Source organism: Pantherophis guttatus, chromosome 3, assembly GCF_059756535.1.
Source record: "Pantherophis guttatus breed Tessera chromosome 3, ASM5975653v1, whole genome shotgun sequence".
Taxonomy (NCBI): Eukaryota; Metazoa; Chordata; class Lepidosauria; order Squamata; family Colubridae; genus Pantherophis; species Pantherophis guttatus.
The window spans coordinates 46,021,376-46,031,839 of record NC_142065.1 but is presented as its reverse complement, the minus strand read 5'-3'; positions in this window follow the sequence as shown (position 1 = coordinate 46,031,839).

The window sequence follows — 10,464 nt, the reverse complement described above, 5'->3', positions numbered from 1 at the left end:
TGTCCTACTTAAATATAATGCTAAAATGGGATAAATTTTAAATGGGAAAAAACAAACCAATGACAGACAAGATTTATAAATCATATTAAACCATTAACTTAGCGTATTTCATAAAACCATTTATTGTGACTGGAAGATCACTGTGACTCTACACTGTTTGAATCTGGCTATTTCTGGTTTTGTGGTTAATCCATGGATAACATAATACTATTAGGAATCAGAAATAATGTTAAGTGATCAAATGAATCCTTGAATATTCGGCCTAGTGGTAGGTTTCAAAATTTTTTACTCCTGTGATGTGTTTACTTCTGTGGGTGTGGCTTACTGGGCATGGCATGGCTTGGTGGGTGTAGCATGGGACGGATACTGTAAAATCTCCATTCCCACCCCACTCCAGGGGAAGGTTACTGCAAAATCCCCATTTCCTCCCGATCAGCTCGGACTTAAGAGGCAGAGAATAGATGAGGGCGGGGCCAGTCAGAGGTGGTATTTACCGGTTCTCCAAACTACTCAAAATTTCCGCTACCAGTTCTCCAGAACTGGTCAGAACCTGCTGAAACCCACCTTTGATTCGGTCTATGCCTGTTTTCTTTTTTTTCTGTCAAATTGCCAAATGGAAGTTGCCAATCCATTCTCAAATCATAATTTGAAATTGTATATTGCAAAGAATACATTTCTTTCTCAATATATTTGCATATCACTGTACGAACAAGTTATAATTTAAAGTTCCTTGTGAACCTTCCCATGCTTCTCCTCAGAGAGCTTCGTATCTACAGACAAACTTTTAAATTTAGCATAGGTTTCTACTTATAATTATGGTAGGGGGATTTAGCCTTACAATGAACACAGCACATTTTTTTTTTACCCTTTCATGAAAATAGAAGAACCATCTTGCTGGGTCAGGCTAAAGATTCATCCACTTCATGTTAATTCCTTTGTTGTTGGTTGAGAAGATGTGGCTGAGAAGCTTTCAAGTAGATCTAGAACAGGGCTGGGCAATTAGTTTTCCCAAGTGGCCACAGGAGAAACGGGGACTAAAGATGCATAGGCACATACACACATAAGTAAATTGAAAGAAAAATATGGCAGTCACTTTCAAAATAAAAACAATGCAGTTATATTGTGTGCAGGGCATACATGTATTTACATTTGATTTCTAATTTTTGATTTATCTCAGGTTGGACAGGGTACCAAAAGGCCGTAAAATGCCTAGGTCTGATGGAGCATTAAAAATCTTTCTGTATCTTTAATTATGTACATGCCTAATAGATATTTCCTAGCTATGAATTTTTTTTTTTTTGTAAGAATAAGGGTTCTGTAAAAAGCACCTCAATTTGATGGGGATAAATATGCCCATATTAGCTTAGACATTGATGCCAGACTTGTCTATCATTTCAATGATTACCTGTAACTGTCTACATGGTTATTTATGGCTCCCATTAACCCCTGGATATCTGCCCTGAGGTCTAGCCTTTGTTAAGAAAGTCAGGATATTTTTAGCAACCGGAAGACATTCCAAAGAGTGTTTTGCAAAACAAATCTTGGGTGACTCAGACAATGACATTGCAACTTTAGAGGTGGGAAGATGGAAAAAGCAATGAGTAATATGATCCATGTGAATTTCAGATCTGATTTGAAATTTTGAGAGATGTAGATTCTAACATTTTCACAATTCTTAGATTATAATTTGAAGAGTAATTGTAAGTACTGCCTCCCACCCCTAGAAAATATACAGAGAAAACTTGTTCCAGGACTTCCTGGAGACATGCAGAAATACATGTTTATGTTAAGGCTTTGAGGGCTTCTAAGTCTTTGTAAGTAAAGGGACGTGGCGGCTCAATGGCTAAGATGCTGAGCTTGTCAATCGAAAGGTCGGCAGTTCAGCAGTTCGAATCCCTAGTGCAACGTAACGGAGTGAGCTCCTATTACTTGTCCCAGCTTCTGCCAACCTAGCTGTTCGAAAGCACGTAAAAAAATGCAAGTAGAAAAATAGGGACCACCTTTGGTAACAGCGTTCCATGCGCCTTTGGAATTTAGTCATGCTGGCCACATGACCACGGAGACATCTTCAGACAGCACTGGCTCATCGGCTTTGAAACAGAGATGAGCACCGCCCCCTAGAGTTGGGAATGACTAGCGCATGTGCAAGGGGAACCTTTACCTTTACTTTTAAGTCCTTTGAAATGAATGAGGATATGAATATAGCATCTGTTTCTTACAATAGTCATGACTTTCTCCCATGATCTTGCAATGTACTTGCAGACAGAATTGCAGACAGGAACAATATTCACATTTCCATGGTGTCCACAGCAGTTTTTGGGAACTGAATCCAAAACATTGCATAGATGTCAATTCATATATTACTATAAGTTACAAACGAGGCTTGTTAAAGTTTTTGAAGAATTTTATGAGAAGAGACAAAGAAAACAAAGAAAGAAATTAAATTCTAATCTAGGACATTATTTGGCTGGATTAAAAATCAGGATTGTTAGAAGTAAAAGGAAGGAATATAAACTTTATTTGATCAAGATTAAAATACATATGTTATCTCTCGTGACCCTTAAGGGACATCAGGTTGGAAATGATGTGGTTTTATGGATTTATTTATTGATGAGAGATTGATATGGGAATAAGAAATCATTTGCTGTATTTTAAGAGAAGATAAGTTACTAAAATTGTTTATTTTGATGAAGGTGGGAAGCCACTTTTTTATATATTTTTCTTTTTAATATATTCTTTTTTTCTTTTCTCCTTTTTCCTGCAACTTTTATTTTTATTCTTGCTTTTTTCAATTTGCATTAATTTTTTACTGTTGCAATTCTTAATAAAATTACTATAAAAACAAATTTCTTAATAAAATTACTATAAAAACAAATTTCCAGTATTTATTTAGAGAAGGAATATCTGATCAATTCACATATTATGTAACAAATTAGAATCATAGGTTCTTAGCACAACTACATCTAAATAGTCACCTCTGTACCTTTCTTCTTGCAGCTTTACAAACTATCCCCATTTTATCTTAAATAATTTGTTGACATTTGTCTCCCCTTTCCCATGATATTGTCTATACAGGAGACAGCTTGAGAACTCATCATTTTGGGGTAGTGCAATTGTGTCTACTCAGAGCTTGCCTTCTGATCCTATGGTTGGTTCTATGGAAGTAAAATCTCATTAAACCCAAATGAGTACACTAGTCGTTGTCTAGGCTTTAACAATTATTACCAGTTTGGTAACCTTCAAATCTATTGAAGCTCTCCAGAGTAAATTACTCTAAATTTGATAGTATCTCTCTGCATCACATATATGCCAGGGAAGAATCACCCAAAAAAGTAGCAGTGTTTTTAATCTCTTCATTTCCCATATTTATTGGGATATATGCCACTTGGAGTCAATCATGACTGGAGCAGTTTATAAGCCCAGTAAAATACCACTATATACACATATATTTCCAGCTTCTGGCTACTTTTGAAATATGTAGCACACTAATCCAACCAAGATTAAACTATATTTATCTAAATTACAGAGTAACTACTTGTCTCAGTTATTAATGCCTCTGTCCTGGACTTAATAAGATACATAATTTAGACCACAATATAATTTTATCATATACTGGAAGAATCTATGATGGTTTTTTTAACCCAAAACATTTTCTACTGTGCTTCTATTTTATAATATAGCAATATCACATGCACTTAGACTTATATACTATTTTACAGCCCTCTCTAAACGGTTTACAGAGCCAGCATAATGCCACCAACAATCTGGGTCCTCATTTTATCGACCTCGGAAGGATGGAAGGCTGAGTCTATCATGAGCCGTTCAGGATTGAACTCCTGGCATTTGGCAGAATTAGCAGGCAATACTGCATTCTAACCCTTGTGTCACCACAGTTCATCTAATATGCCCTTTTTCTCTTCATTGCTTGTTTAATTCCACCCCCCCCACACATTTATCCCCAAAGTCTAGTTGGATAAGGAAAAGGGGCGCAAACTTGGATGGAACTGGTGTGAATGCCAAGTAAAGGGTTACTTTGCCCATTAACCTGAACAGCCTGGCACATACATAATTGCCCTCCATTTTATGGCAAGAGGAAGTTTCCTACTGTTTGAGAACCTGAATCCCTACTTTATCCAAACATCTCATTTCCATTTCGTTCCTACCGAATTCTTTTCAAGACTTTATGGGGACAATTGTCTGATCATTTCTAGTAAGTTAAAAGGATGAGAACATAACTTGGTACCCCAGGTGTGGAAACAAGGGAATCATCTGCTGTCAGTTTACTTAACTAAAGCCAAGCAGGTGGGATATAAATAAGGGCTGATTGTGTTGTCAGCTGCAGAGTAAACGTCTTGTGCCTTTCATCCATGTGAGGTGTCAGGTCAAGATCAGAGAGAAACACCATTTCACAGCTGTTGCTGCAGCAGCACATCAAGGGGCTTCTTGGTGACAAAAACAAATAGAGTGGAATGCTTCACCCTCTCCTACATGCTGTGAACTATGATTTTCAAGGATGGGAATCTGTAATATTTATTTCTACCTCTACCAGCTTTTTCAGGGTCACAATCAATTTACTTCAATGACTAAGCTGGAAGACTTACTATAAGGTTAATTCATTATCATGGATTTAACTCTTCAGTAAACCACTTTAAAAAAAAAAAAGCTAGGGAGCCTTGGTTTTCCAAGCATGTTTCAGACATTCCAAAACTGTGGCTTAAAGAAGTACTAAACTAAAATAGCTTTTATTCCAAGCTAGCATAATCAGTGGGTACATGGCTGGAAGCCTTTGCAAAGCACCAGTTTAAGGAAAAGTGGCCTACTGTACTTTTATACCTTCTCTTTAGATTACAGATAGTTTCTTGATCTGGGCAGTTGAATATCTCCACTAAATGGCTGTTTAATTATTAGCCAAAAGAAGATTAACAAGTAAAGGTAAATTAAGCAGAAGTTGAACATGGCAGGAAGAGCTAGTGAAAACTAGTTAGAACAGCAAATTTGAATAAGAACAGATCAAACCAGTTTTTAATATTCAGTTTCCAGCTGCTGCTGCTGCATCCGTTGTCAACATGAACTCTTGTCCTGTCTTTATATATATGTTATATAATAAAATGCCACTCAGAGTCACTTTCTGTGAGGTGAATAGCCATATAAATTTGCTAAATAAAGTAGTGAAATGTAAACTTTAGGTATATAAACATCTAATTCAGGGGAGGGGCAAATGTCCCTTATAATGCCAGGGTCTTTGACATATGCAACTCTTTCCCCCATATGTATCATATCATGTATAATGCTGAACATTGTGCTAAGTGACAATACAACTGGTCTTGTATGAATTATAAGATAGCAGGGAGTCCCAGCTTTTAGCACTTAGCATTAGCACAGTCCTCTCTAAGTGGTTTACAGAGTCAGCATATTGCCCCCAACAATCTGGTTCCTCATTTTACCCACCTCAGAAGGATGGAAGGATGAGTCAACCTTGAGCCTGGTAAGATTCGACCTACCAAACTGCTGGCAGAAGTAGAAGTAGTAGAAGTAGCCTGCAGTACTGCACTCGAACCACTGCTCCACCTCGGCTCTCATTTTTGTTATAAATGTAAAAGGGATATTTGTTATTGTTGAAATATTGCTGTGGAATGCAAAGTGATCTTGCTAACTGTTCTTTCCTGAACTAGAAATAAAAAAGCAAAGTCTCATTTCAGTCACAATTCTAGATGATTTCACAGACAACCCATGTAGATTTCTAGGCACTGATGTGCAAATAGTTGACCATTAATTTCTTCTGAGTTGCTTATTTCAATTCCCAGGCTAATCTAAAGCCGGGAGAGCTCTCCCCTCTTCAAATATTAAATACTAGGTCTGACTTTAATTTTTCTTGAGCTATGGTTGGATAGATGCTGCCATCTGCTGTTCCAGATATGAGATAAATTTCAACTGTTGTTGGCAAGAAAATCCACAAGATGTCCTATGTGCTTCACAAGAATGCAATCTCGGAGCCACTTTGTTCTTTTGAGTTTTTCCTATTTTTTAGCTACCCATATGAATATCTACGACTATATGCATTTATTATACATTATTCAATGCCTGTTTATACAACAAAGTTATAATAGAGTTAAGGCACTACAACAGAATAGAAAACTTCCATAAATTGAATTACAGCCCAACATCCTGACCATTTGCCATGCTGGCTGGCATTGCTGAAATTTTAATTCCACAAAGTCCCACCACTATATTAAAATAACAGATTGGCCAAAGTGCCATTAGTATCCTATGATCTGCCAGGATTTTTTATATCATCCAGGTAATACTAGTTATTATTCTATTATTCTTCATGGCAAGACCAAACCAACTAATTCCAACGTCTAATATTTATGTTACTAGCAGAAAACTCCTTTAATAAGCTTCTTAACTCTAATTTACCTTGAGGAAAGAAGATGTGGCAGTCAATGTGCCAACAGCTCTTATGTGCCTTAATTTGAAATTAATCTGTCTGGCCAAACACAGCTGACTATACACAATTTGACTAATATATAGTTCATTATTTTAATCAATAATTTCTTCCCTTATTGTAATGACAAAATATATCTGAATTCTTCTAAAAATGCATATCTTTAGCACATTAGAAAGAGATGTTTCAGTCTGACCTAATTAGAAAACATAGCTAATACTCTGTTCTCCTCCTATTTTCCCCAAAACAACAAACCCATGACATCGGCTGGAGCGAGAGAAAGTGATTGGCCCAAAGTCACCCAGCTGGCTTTCATGCCTAAAATGGGCTTAGAAGTTACACCTCCCATTACTAGCCTTTATAGTAGAGTTGTATTTAATACATAACATTGGGGCAAAGCAGTTTTTGCTTGCCATGATAGGGATCTGTACAGTAAAGGATTGCATATAGAAATATTATACATTCTTTTGTTGCTTAATGTATAGTTACTTTTGCTTGAAATAGTGAAAGGTCTGCTTAGCAGGGCTTCAGTGCTATTTAGGATACTTGATAGTCATTGGGCTTTTGACTCACAATTCATCAAAATCTATATTGTTTCATCTCATTCTGAATTTTGTTGATGTTATTCACAACCGAGCCCTTTGTTTTCCAATTGTCTTTGCAACTCATGCTGTTGTTATCTAAGAATTCTTTCATTTATTATATCCTCCCTAAATCTGTGCTCACGGTTATCCACCTTGCAATTAGATCATTGGATATATCAATGTTGGACTATCAGAAGAAAACTTCAGAAAGAATGTTCATGCCAAAGCCTTTGATGTTTGAGAAAGGATTAGTGTGTGCTGTATTCTATGAAATTATATACATTTGATTAATATGACTTCAAATGTATTGTATGGACCTATATTCTAAAAATATGCATATTAAGATAGGAAAATATGATTGGTCTTATAGAAGTCTTAAAAGAGATCAGATTCGGCCTTGTATTGAAGCATTCTAAAATCTTTCACATATATGAAAATAATTTTAAAAATTGTTGTTTTTCCTACTTTCCCCAGTTAAAATTTTGTTTTAATCTGTTGTTTCCTAAATATGTGAAGATTTTTGTTTCATTTCTTCTTTATGGTCACTACACATTGGTTCAATTGGGCGTATAAGAAACATTTTCTGTTGATTCAGCTACATCTCATAAGAAAACATAAACTTATTGAGCCATTAAGAAGTTCCACCACTGAAAAACCATGGTAACTGGTAGATTTCCCAACATCTGTATGCTTGTCACAAGAAACATATAACATCTGCAATGCTTCTAGATAGTTTCTGGAATACAAGTACAAAGCACATTGCAAAATTATTCTGCCCTGGCCTGTCTAATGAATTTTTGTACAGGGAAAAAAGATGGACAACAGTTGGAAAATATGGGAATGCTATAAATGAAAATCACTGTCAATTAAAACTTGGGAAATGATTGCAGAGCAATCCCTAGCCTGGACATGTTGTCAGATGGATTTTGTCTGCTGATGTGTTTCTGTGCTAAGCAGCCTTAACTATTTTTTTAAGCTAAGGATATTCATCTTTTTAACTCCCTCGCTCTGATGTGTGGGTTGCAAAAGATTCGCAGCAGGAAAGGGGCTTTTCAGAGGCTTCCCTGCTAGTATTTGCGTCATCTGCTGATGCTGCCAGCTCTTTATGGGCAGAAGATTATCACAGATGGTTCCACCCACTTGCCAGAGGAAAGTCTGCCTTTGTGTACTGCATCCTGAGCTCTTGTTATAGCTCTTACCAGTTTGAAAGAAGAATAAAACCAACCACAGCAAGCAGTCAGTTTGCACTGTATTAAAGCTGCCATGCAATTTCTTGTGTCTTCTTTCATTCCCAATATGTTTTACTAAATCCAGGCTAAGATTGCAACTCTGTCAGGCCAAGAGGCTTCTAGACGTGCAATTGCAAAAGACCAACTACTATTGCATAAGAAAATTAGAAGAGGTATTCTGATAGCAGCATTACAATTAGAAGAAGTGGATTTTTAAAAAAAACTTAGCTGTAAATTGTGCTTACTCTTGTATAGCAGCACTTTGACAATTCTCTCTGGGCTTTGAATCTAGAACAGGATTAGGATAGGCAATCATCAAAGACTTTCAAATTAAAGCAGTCTGAGAAGCTGAAAGAAGGCAGAAGAAGGTAGTGGCAATTCACTTCAATACAGTTGCAAAGTAAAACACACGGATATTTCCTTTAAATGAGCCCGATCTAAAGGGCACTCTTTTTCATATTTGCTTCCAGTGCTTTGGATATTTCTGGTACCCTTTTTATACTCTGTCCACAAACCTGATAAAGTAAGCAAACCCCATTTATTCCAGTAGGAACAAATGTAACCTTATATTTAATTTTGCACATAAAATCAAGCCAGTTTTGCTGGAACAGAGTTGGACTGTGATGTGTTCTTTTAATCTAGTTTTGTTTCCTGTACACTCTGTCAAAGAACATCTTTGTAACACAGGGGGAAAAAGGACAAACTTCCAAATTTTTAAATAATTATGATGTGCTCTCATGTTTTTGCAAATTTTATGTGATATGCATGGAAAGTATCTTGGGTCAGAAAGCTGCAGAGACTACTTATACTAGCCAGAGATAATTGAAGTCTCCTGGACGATGACATTATGCCACTGAATTGCTTTGTATACAGTGCTGCTTTTTTAAGCCTCTCAAAGCAACTAGTTGATAATTGTCAGAGTGGTTAATTAAGTTACCTGATAGAAACAGTGGTTTCCAAGGTTTCTGCTTTGATTGTTACCATAACAGAAAGTGGGGCATACATTCAAAACAATAAATAAATCTTGAAAATCAAAAAAACTGGATGCTTACTTTTAACAACCTGCATTGCTTCAAACCCAAGTATTTGAAGGATTATATCATCCCAAGTGAGTCAGTCTGAGCACAAAGATAATCTCTTCCGAAAATCCCTAGTTTCTGGAAATGAGATAAATGGCAGGGAAACACTATGGGTTTTCAACTATTGTGTCCCTCAGTTGGAATGTTCTTCCAAGACAATTTCACCTGGCATCCCAATTTTTATGTTTTTGATGCCATTCAGAGATCTTTTATTTTTTCAGTATCTTACTCTGTTCACAAAGACTGATGTCATGCAAGAATTTTTCCTTGCAGTTTTCATTCCTGTGGGCTTTTTATTTTGTTGTCATCTGTTTTTACCGTCTGGCTGATTTAGTTACCTGATGGAAACTGGGCTTTCCAGAGGACCACTATGGCGAGAGCTGTGTTGATATGTAGAATTTTTAAAAATCCTATGAAATTTAAAAAGCAAAATAGTACTACCAAGCTACCTAATCATAATTAAAAAGCCAGTGTCACAAGGAGGTTAAAAAAAATCGTGGCTGAAAGATGCTGATATTTTTGTCTTTGTGTTTGCTTATCTGAGGATGGGACATCCATTAAAACGATAAAATCTCTCATGCTAGTCCTGAGTGACTGTATCATCTCATCTAAAGCTTCCTTTAGGCCTTCACTGTGGGGGTAGCAATATGACTTCTTTACAGGTCACATGATGGGAGCAGTGACTGAGACTGGTTTACAGAGCAACACAGGTTTTCCTTCATGAATATAAGCCATTGGCTGTTTCTTCAGAGCAGGAATGCACAGTCTTGTTCTCAATACTTAAAAGTAGTGTTTTCTGACTTGTGTCATTTTGTTCAACTGCACCCTGGATTTCAATGTGCTTAAATTGCCCACTCCGCACAATTCCCATGCACCCTTCCTTTCAGTGTCATTTTGTTCTGAGCTGCTCACCCTCCTGCCTCCTCCTACAAGGACCAGAATGGTGAACTACTGTTTCTTTTCTTATTTCATTTTTTTACTAGTTCACAATCAGATTGGTGAAATGTGACCCCCCCCTTTTTTTTTTTGTTTAACCAGGTGAACTTGATAAGAGTTCTGCCAGTTTTCCCTTGCAGCCAAGTGAAGCAGGAATGATAAAAATGTAATGTCTTCTTTTTAAGTGGTGG